The sequence below is a fragment of the Alligator mississippiensis genome, chromosome 5, assembly GCF_030867095.1.
Source record: "Alligator mississippiensis isolate rAllMis1 chromosome 5, rAllMis1, whole genome shotgun sequence".
NCBI lineage: Eukaryota > Metazoa > Chordata > Crocodylia > Alligatoridae > Alligator > Alligator mississippiensis.
This window is the reverse complement of record NC_081828.1, coordinates 109502862-109512628: the sequence shown is the minus strand read 5'-3', so window position 1 is coordinate 109512628 and position 9767 is coordinate 109502862. Positions and strand designations below refer to the sequence as shown.

The window sequence follows — 9767 nt, the reverse complement described above, 5'->3', positions numbered from 1 at the left end:
CTATTCTCAGTAGCTGAGGATCATCCTGAGATGTCAGGAATAGGCCGGGAGTCTCATACCTTGCAATCTGATTAACTGGATCAGCTGGACCCAATGAACTAACCAGGACCAGCTGTCCCCTGGTCTACAGGGGCAAGACTAAGTGAAGCCTTGCCCTGAAGCCTCATTAACTGAACCTAACAAATTAACCAGTGTCAGCTGAGTCCTGGCCCTTTCCATCTGATTGGTTTGGGGTCTATTCTTAAGGAACCCCTCCAGGATGGGATCTTGCTGCACAACTTATTGGTTTTTAGTCCACATGGGGCTCTTGTTTCTGTAATTCCTCTGATTTCTGGTCAACTCTACTGACTTTGGACTTTGGTTTAGCTTCTTAATCTTGGACCCCTAGTTAAACCTTTGCTTCAGTTTCAGACTTTGGGTTTCAAGGCCTGACTCCCAGTTTGTAAATTTGGTTGCCCTCAGTTGTTCCCAATCTACAGTATATTCCTGGAATGCTGCTGGTCCTCATGCCTGGCTCCACTTACTAGGCCTGATGCCCTTTTGAACCATGACGAGAGAGAGAAGGTGGGTGTTGTGACTAAGACAGATTTATGCTCCCACATGTTGAATGGGGGATGGAAAAATGTCCAAGGCCATGGGCTGGATGCCTTGGGTGTGAGCGCAAGGAAAGGAGAGATCTCCCTAGTGCTAAACTAAAAAGAACAAAAAATTAAGTAATTAGCACCCTGGGCCACACACTTTAAGTATCTATATGGCACCTTCATCCATTTGGTCTTCACCCAGCGCTGCACTCAGTCTTTGTCATGGCCTTATGATTGCTTCTATTTTGGAAATCCACTCAAACACCTTTGTATTTCAGTGCCCTTGGCAGAACTGCTCCTGGGTTTCCTGCTTGTCCAGAGAGAGATGAGATCTGTCATTTAATGACCACCCTGCTCTGTGCCCAGGATTGTGTACTGGAGAAGGATAGGACGGAGTCTGTTATGATGTGTGGCAGTACCCGTGGAGTCTGTGTCCAGAGATGGCTGAGGTTCCAATTGCCAGGGCAGAGATGGGTGGGCATAGGTATGGGTGCTGGCAGGTGGTTTTCTCTCTTGCTCCAGTTGAATGTGAGCACAGCTCCATTGGCCAAGTCACTTCTCAGCCTCAAGCATTCCAGGAACTTCAACCTCCCACCTCTAAGATGCCAGGTACCCCACTACAAGCCTCAAATTTCCATGGACTTATACTTGGTAACCCCAAGGTAACTGGACATTCCCACCTGCTCCTGAAGTTTCCATATGCATCCACCTAGCTACCACAACTTGAATGCTTACAGCACCCACTGGACATGAATGCTCCAGGAACATGTACCTAATGGCAAAAAAAACCCCAAAAAAACAACCCTGCCAGCACCCCAGGTTGACATGGCCCAGGCACCTGCTGGGAGTGGCCAAGCCCTGCAGTTTTTTGGCCAGGGTCCTCTTTGAGCTGGCCCAGTACTGAGGGTCTATACCACTTCTCTCCAGAGCTGAACTGCCTGCATGAGCTCACACATGGTGGGTTCATCCCTGTTAGGATCCAGTCTTCAGGGTGCCTGGATCTGGCCTTTAAAATGTGGGGTCTGGGTCTTGGAGTTCTCTTGGCCTCAGTGTCTGGGTTTGCATGTAGGTCATGGGGTGCTTTATGACAGGGTCTTGGAGGTCTGAGGCCACAGTCTGCGGTCTCCAGAGCCTAGGGGCCTGAGGTGTATGCAGGGGACATAGCTGCCTTGGTTCCTCCCCATTGCTTGTCAGTGATCCACAGTCAGATGCAGGGCTGGGGTTGAGCTTTCTTGACTCAGAGACAGCCCAGAAGTGAGGTTTGCTGAGTGCCAGCATGCCTACCCATGAGGGACAGCTTGGGGGAGGGATGTGATGCACACCATATAAGCATTTCATAGGAATAAGCCTATCAAAATAAGCTTAATAAGCCTTGGACACAACCTAAATTTAAGTTACCCAATTCATTTTTTTAACCCAACCTACATGGCTAATGCCTGCACATCTAAGTGTTTAGATAGAATAATAGTCACTTAAGTGGACCTCAATGCAATGCCTGTATGTACCTTTAGAGATCTATTGATCTTTAGAATTTTCCTTCATACCCAAGGAAATATGACTTAAGAGCTTTATAGTCCTGAGATACCTAGTTCTGCTTGCAAAGCCACTAATGTTTTCAAGTTAGGAATATTAATAGTGCTTACCTGAATTAATATTTGAATTAAAAAATTAACCACTTGTATGATAATGTAATGGAGCCCCTATCTCATTACTTATGAGAAGAAAGAGCCAGGGAACAACCAAATAGCTCCAGGGCTCAAAGCTGAAGAGCGCTTTATGAAGATGGCTGCTTGCCCCAGGTGCAGGCAGTGCATTCAGGCTGGTGAGTGACAGGCCTACAGTGAAAATGGTGCATCAGGTGACCCAGAGGAGGGATTGCAGGATTCATAAGGTCAAGACCATGGCTGTGAAGGGAGATTGGCTCTGACTTGTCAAACCAAAAGAACCTGGTGGGAGGGGGTTATGGACCCTGGTCTGCCTGGTAAGAGGATCTCCAGACCCTGAGATAGTTGAGAGGCAGTACCAGGCATTAAAGTTAAGTTATTTTTGTTATATGTTTATTCAACATTGCTGTAGTAAGAGAGACCCAGGCTAGGGATTAAATTTTGGGTTAATAGTAGTTAGCTTACACCTATGTTTAAATTTAACCAGAGCATTGGAAACATCTGTAAGGGGAGGCTTGGAGACCACAGGCAGCAGCTAGGGTATTGCTATCATTGCTGGATGACTAGTTTAAGAAAGGAAGACTTGAGCCTGTAACAAATAGACTTGAGTACCAGAAGGAAGTAGAAGCAGGGCCTGGAGCCCCAAAGGCTAAGGGCACAAGCCCAAAGCCTGCAAGGACAAGACATGGGCCCAGAGCCCCTGGGGGTGTGGATAGAGCTGGGGCCTGGAATCTTGGGGTCCTGGGACAGTGACCTCAGGTAGAGGGGCCCAGCCAGAGTAAAGTGGGCCAAGACCAAGTTGTAGTACAGACAAGGATTTAAGACATGAAGTAAAACCCCTGACCTCTAGGGGAAGCCTGATGGCAGGGTGGATCCCCTGAGAGGTTGGAGTAGGCAGGGAAGGGGAGGATCCAGGCAGTCACTGGGAGCGTGGGAAGATATGGCCCTTCCCTTTTTATGCCTGGATGTGTTACAGATATTTTGGATAATACTGAAAGCTGGCTGGTACAAAATGTTCTGAATTAAGGTGACCACCTTTTCAAAAGGGGAAGGTGAGATGCATGTCCGCCTCCTCCCCCACTCCCACACCTTGCTGCCAGCATGGCTGGACCACAGCTGAGCATAGTGGGGAATGGATGTGGGCATCCCACTGTGGGCTTGGGGCTCACGCCCTGCTGCCTTTCCCTTGGGAGCCCTGTGCCAGCCATGTGTCCCCTGCCCACCTGGCAGTGGCAGGGGCACAACTCCACACCACCGCTGCTGCCACTCCCCTAGTGGCTGCCAGATGGGAAGGAGGCACATCACCATGGCAGAGAAACCATCTCAGGGCCCTTGGAAGCAGAGCAGCAGGGCAAAGAGCCCCAAGCCTGCAGCAGGCAGCCTGCACCTGCCTGTGCCCCACGCACAACTTTCGGGGAACGTGTCCCTCATGCTTCCACTCCCTGAATGAGTGACCCTCAACTCTGCTCCACTCCCTGCCCTGCCCCCATCACCTCCCTGGCTAACAATGCCCCAGCCCTGCTCCACTCTGTCCCTCACCACAGCTGACTCAATCTGCTCCCCCCCCTCCCACTGCCTCTTAAGCTCCTTCCCCCCATAGACTTGCCATCAGGGAGCTGCTCTCCATGCTTCACAGCTGTATTTCTCAGCCATGTGCATGTGTATGGGTGTGCACATGCATGTAGTGTTCCCTGTGTCCCACTTCTGGCAGTTCTTTGCAAGCTGGAACACGGCTAGCCTGCAAGGGAAAACCACCATTTCCCAATCCCTGCAGATGCTGTGAATCTGGAACAAATGGTGTTCCAGAGACATGCAGCCTGGGACTGGGGCTTGAGGTTCCTGTTGCAGGATTGTCCTGCTCAGTTAGGGATGGGTGGTCGGCCAACTCTGAATTATCATAGCACTTTATTTTGCAAGGGTTTTACCCTATTTTAATTGAGTGAGCTTTTCAAGACTCTCTGAAAGTAACAACAGATAATGTACATGTATGTATGTTTAAAAATGTACATAGAAGACCAACGGAGAGTCAGGGAAAGGGGTGGTTTGTCAAAATAATAATAAAAATCATTATGGCTGCCTCTGATGGTTGCAAATGTTTTTCTCCATAACTGCTTTTCATCAGTTAAAATAGATAATCAGTAATGCAGTGTTCTGAAAATGTACAGTGATGCTAATACGCTCACATTTTTTACTTCAAAAGTAAATCAAACCCATTTGTTCTAGAATATTTATCTTGTAAATTTATGTCATTATGAATACTACTTGAAATTCTCATATTTCATTTATATTATACTCATTCCAACTTACTCTGATTCAAATTGCATCCAGTGGATTTCAATAATATGATTTCATATTTCTTTTTATTAGTTATTAAAACTTATGAAACCATTTCTCCCAGAGCAGCTGATATGTAGCTTAGAGCAGCAAGTTTTCACAATATCATAAGCAACTTATTATGAGGCTGAGTCAACAATAACTAACTCCTAGTGTCAGAATTTACTTTCTAGTCACCCCAGGAGCCAAAATATGCATGCGCTAAGAAATATCAACCATAAAGTTCAGAGTTTGGACTTTATTCATTAAATTTGATTGACAGATTTAACACCATTTAATGTAATTGAGTGAAGTTGAGCCACTCCTTGTGTTGCATAACTTGCCAATAAAATGTTAGGCACACATATCATTTACCATTCCATTGAAAAATTTCATATATGCTGCATGCATGATTGGCATTTTACTTAATGATTTTTTTTTCTAATCTCCCTTTTCTCATATAGTCTACTTACAGAATTCTAACAGTAAATAAAATTGTGCTGTAAATAGATATTCAGTAGTTTTTAATGCAGTCCAAACAAACCTTTGGCACGTCCACACAATATTGGACTATACTAGGGAGTACCAAAGTGAAAGCACCTGTTACACCACACCTGCTCATGCTTTGTGGATGTGCAGTGCCAAAAAAGTGCAAAGTAGCCACCATTTGTGGCTCTGGTCATACCACAGCTGGAACAAGTGGAACAGACATGTTTCAAGATTGATATTATGCAGCACTGTGCTACTATGTTTACATAGTAGAGTTCCATGTACAATACCCCATTGGACAATGAGAGAAAGTCTCTGCATTTTAGATTAAAACTACTGTTTTTAGGCTTGATCTTATAGTCCTCAGCAGAATTCCAGTTGAAGGAAATGGAAAGCTACCAAGTGTTGACTTCAAGATTGGACCATACTTTGCTAACAAAATTTTAATCCACTATATTATCTAATTACAGAAATTGCTCCTGGAGAACAAGAACTTTTAACTCTTATACAATGTTTTACAGCCTTATAAGTTGGAGACCTTTTCAACCAGAGTAACTGTTAGTTTTATATGACATCCAGGTAAACTAAAATGGAGTAGCATAGTGATTTGTCCATTGCAGAATTGCTCCCTGGGTTTATTTTAACACTATGCTCAGTGTCATTTTAATAGCAGAAGTAGCGTGGCCGAAGACACTAGAGCGGGTGGTAGTTATTCCCTGACTCTGGAAATGTCTGTTGAAAATCCTAGGGAAAGTTATGAATCTCCACACAACATATGGAAGCTATAAATAAGGTGACCAAATGTCCTGGATTGATCAGGACAGGCCCCAGTTTTCAGAGGCTGGTCCCAGATAGCCAGTGAAAATTAAAACAAGCATGGGGGTGCATAGGTGGAGTGGTAGGAGCTGTGAAATAGCCAGCACTATTAACACTAGTTGTTATTTCACAGGTGTTAAAAATCACCCGTGAAGTAAAGAACAATGGGTCATTAATGGGCCATTGACTAACTGCAGCCAGCAGCAAAGGGAATGGGGAGGAGCAGGGATGGGGTCAGGATGTCACATGGTCCCATATAATCAAAGAATCATAGAATGTTAGGAGTGGAAAGGACCTCAGAAAATCATCTAGTGCAACCCCCTCCTCAAAGCAGGACCAGCCAAGGCTTTGACTAACCAGGTCTTAAAAAAGTCTAAATCATCCCAGCCAAGGCTTTGACTAACCAGGTCTTAAAAACCTCCAGAGATGGAGAGTCCACAATCTCTGAGTAACTGGCTCCGCTGGACTCCCTCCAATTGTCCACATCCTTTCTGTAGTCGTAGGTGGAGGGAGGGGAGCAACACTGAACACAGTACTCCACATTTTCCTTTATTTAGAATGGGTGAGGCCATATAAACACATTCCTGGACCTGCTGGTAACACTCCTACCAATGCAGTCCAGTATGTTGTTAACCTTCTTTGCAACAAGGGCACACTGTTGGCTCATATTCAGTTTATTGTCCACTGTAACCCCTTGGTCCTTTTCTGCAGAGCTGCTGCCCAGCCAGTCAGCCCACTAGAAATTATCTTCTTTGCTGGGGAAAATAAAATGGGGGACAGAACCCATGTGTCCGGGTCCCTCCTCATGGCCCCCAGGCTCACTACTAGGTGTCAGGGGCAATGTGGCTCACAGAGTTAGTCATCCTAACTATAAGCAGTATAGCCCCATTAGTGAGGTGCTCTAACATGGTTAATTAGTGCTATGGAGAAACTGTCCATGTTAAATATGCTCTGAGTGCTATGGTAGTGAGACAAGTTTCCTTCTGATACTATATTTATATATACAATTTTCAACAAAGGCAATTAATGAGAGCTATTCTTTACAAAGAAAATCTGTAGAAGAGTAATATTTTGGGGGTACTAGTTTGGTATTTGTATTATCAATTTTGCTATTGTAATGAATAGAGTTATTTCTCAATATACTTTAAAACAAATAAAAATACAAATGGGAAATAATCATATTTTACAATAATTTTATGGGGAAATTTCTCTATACCGGGGGGGGGGGGGGGGAGGGGGGGAATTTATGTTCAAAGTCAAGAAAAGAGGTGGGGGTGAGAGTATCACTCCCCATGTAGTAGAACACCAAAAGGGATATGGGAGACCTGGTTTCACATGTATTCCTGAGTCAGGGCAGAGACTGTTTTTCAATTTTTTGTGCCCCACAAAAGCTCCCAGCTTTGCTGTACTTTAGCCTTGTTCTATTTTAGCCTACAAAATATTCCAGGATAATGCTGTCAGATACCATGAGGTACCTCATAAGATGTTCGTGGTCTACATCATGTTGGCAATGGCCAGTGATGTGTTTGAAGAGAGTCAGCTGAAACCACCTGCTATAATTAAGGATGGAAGGACAGACTGATAAAGACTTCTTCCACCCTGCTCCTTATACTATGGACCTTTTTGAAATAATGCTAACCTTAATTAATATTCCCTTGTACTGCACACTGTAGTCATTGTGTAAGAATGCCTTAAAACCTTACAACTCTGTACTACTACAGTCACGTGAAGGGGTATTGCCTCTTTTCTACCATAGCATTGCATGGCAATGTCCCAGTTATTTTATCCTAGGCTAACATAGGCTGTCTGACTAAGTACATGTGTTAGATGGCATTAATATACAACAATTATGTATCTATGTAGCCACGATGTGCAAAGTCCAGTATTATTATTAAATCTACTAAGCAATATGATTTTAATTTAACATTTTCTCAATATAATTAAATGTTGAAACCTCAATTTTATTTTATTTTTTTCATGAATAGATATACTTAATTTTTACTGGCTGCTACTGGGTTATCATTTACCATTAATCATAAGCAGCACTAGAAAATATTATTTTGTGGGGGCTGGGTGGTGCACAGAACACCCACCTGACCTGCCCATCACTCACACAGGGCCGCTCTGGGGCCGGTGTGTCCTGGTGCTGTGCACGTGGCAGCAGAGGAGTGCGCAGCGGGGTCAGTGGGCATGGCGCTGTGGCAGCAGTGGCACTGGAGCTGCTATTGCTGGCCCAATTTGAGGGGTCTAAGCCCCATTAGCTCTGGCCTTCTGCCTATGCCATCAATTCATCAGGCAGCCAATCGAGGGCTCTATAGACCCCTCAAGTACAGTAACAAAAAAGTAAACCAGAAAGCCAGAAGCTATATGGGATCAAGAGCAGTAAGCTGGAACCAACAGCATGAAAGTTGTCTGTGGAGGACAGACTGGTTTGCAGGTCACCTGGAAGGTAAAACTTAGAGAAAATAAAAGGTGCATTATTCCTGGCTTGGGAATAATAAGAAATTCAACAAGATGATACAGAGTAGCAATCTGCAATTAGGTAGTAGATTATGAATAGTTTTCAAATAAAGCTGGTTGGATTGTTGTTCTCTCCTTACCCCAACAGGAAAAAAAAAAAAAATCAACCCAAAGAATGGAAAGCTTATTGAAAAACGTTGTGAGGCTATTTTTGTGAGACATCCTCCCCATGTTGTGGGTCTTTAAGAGAAGGTTGGGTAGGAGTTTGGATGGGGTCATCTGACCCCAGCACTCTTCCCTGCCTAGGCAGGGGGTTGGACTCAATGTTCTGTTGAGGTCCCTTCTGACCCCATCACCTGTGAATCTATTAACCTTTTGGGAGCATTTTTAAAGTACACTTAACATACATTGACATCACCAAGTTCAGCACAAAGTGTGACAACTATGACTACTTTCATTCAAAACCATAGCCAGACAACGAGGTGCTATGGACAAGTAGGAAGTGGGAAAATTAGGTTCAAGTCTCTGCTCTAAATCAGGCAAGGGAGAATGTGAGAGGCTATTCCTCTTTCCTATGGTCTGATTGTCTATAGAAGGGAAGAAGCCTAGCAACACTTTAAGGGTTCATTTACTGACCTTGGCTTAGTAGGGAACTCTTCAGTGAACTAAACATAAAAAGAATGGTTGTAAGAAGTGGAAATTTGAACAAATGACTGGGGAGTAGTATAAGAGCATTACTCACGCATGCAAGGATGAAATCGGGAAGGCCAAAGCACAACTGAAGTTGCATCTAGCAAGGGACAAAGGGTAACAAGAAGGGTTTCTACAAGTATGTCAGCAACAAGAAGAGGATCAGGAAAGGTATGAGTCCTTTACAGAATGTGGAAGGCAATTTAGTGACAGATGATGTGGAAAAGGCTAGTACTCAATGAATTTCTTACCTTAGTCTTCACAGGAGTGCAGAGGGGGACTCCATGTGCTTGGCGGTGAACCTGGATGTGGACCGGAAGTATTTCCAGTCCACTTCTGGGTCTGCCACCCCTCCCTCACCACCTCCCTGGCTTGGCAATCAGCCACAGGGGGACCCCAAGTGCCCCCACCAGACCCATGAGGAATAAGTCACTAAGCCAGTAGGGGCTTGGGGAGGGGCATGCTCCCCAGAAGACCCAGAAGTGGACTGGAAATGCTTCTTGTCCACTTTCGGGTCTGCTGCTGACTGCACTGGGTGGGGCCCTGTGCTGCTATGAGATGCTTTGTGCACCCCAGGATCACAGTACTCATGAGCCCCTGCTACTGAGAGGTATGTAGAAAAAACATTTAAAGCTGTGTCCATCTCCAAATCTTTCTGAATCAATTTGGAGGGTTCTGACTCAATTCAGAGAGATTAAAGGGTCCTCTGATTTGATTCAGATTTGGAGATTTGGCTACTAAATTGGGAGAATCT

At 44.7% G+C, this 9767-nt stretch overlaps 1 long non-coding RNA gene across 1 annotated transcript; it reads left to right on the top strand.

The window, feature by feature from the left end:
- Positions 1–284: 284 nt before the first annotated feature.
- Positions 285–1878, top strand: LOC132250651 (uncharacterized). The gene is made up of 2 exons (XR_009462250.1): positions 285–564; positions 860–1878. It is a non-coding gene; the product is annotated as an uncharacterized LOC132250651 (long non-coding RNA).
- The last annotated feature ends 7889 nt before the right edge of the window (positions 1879–9767 follow it).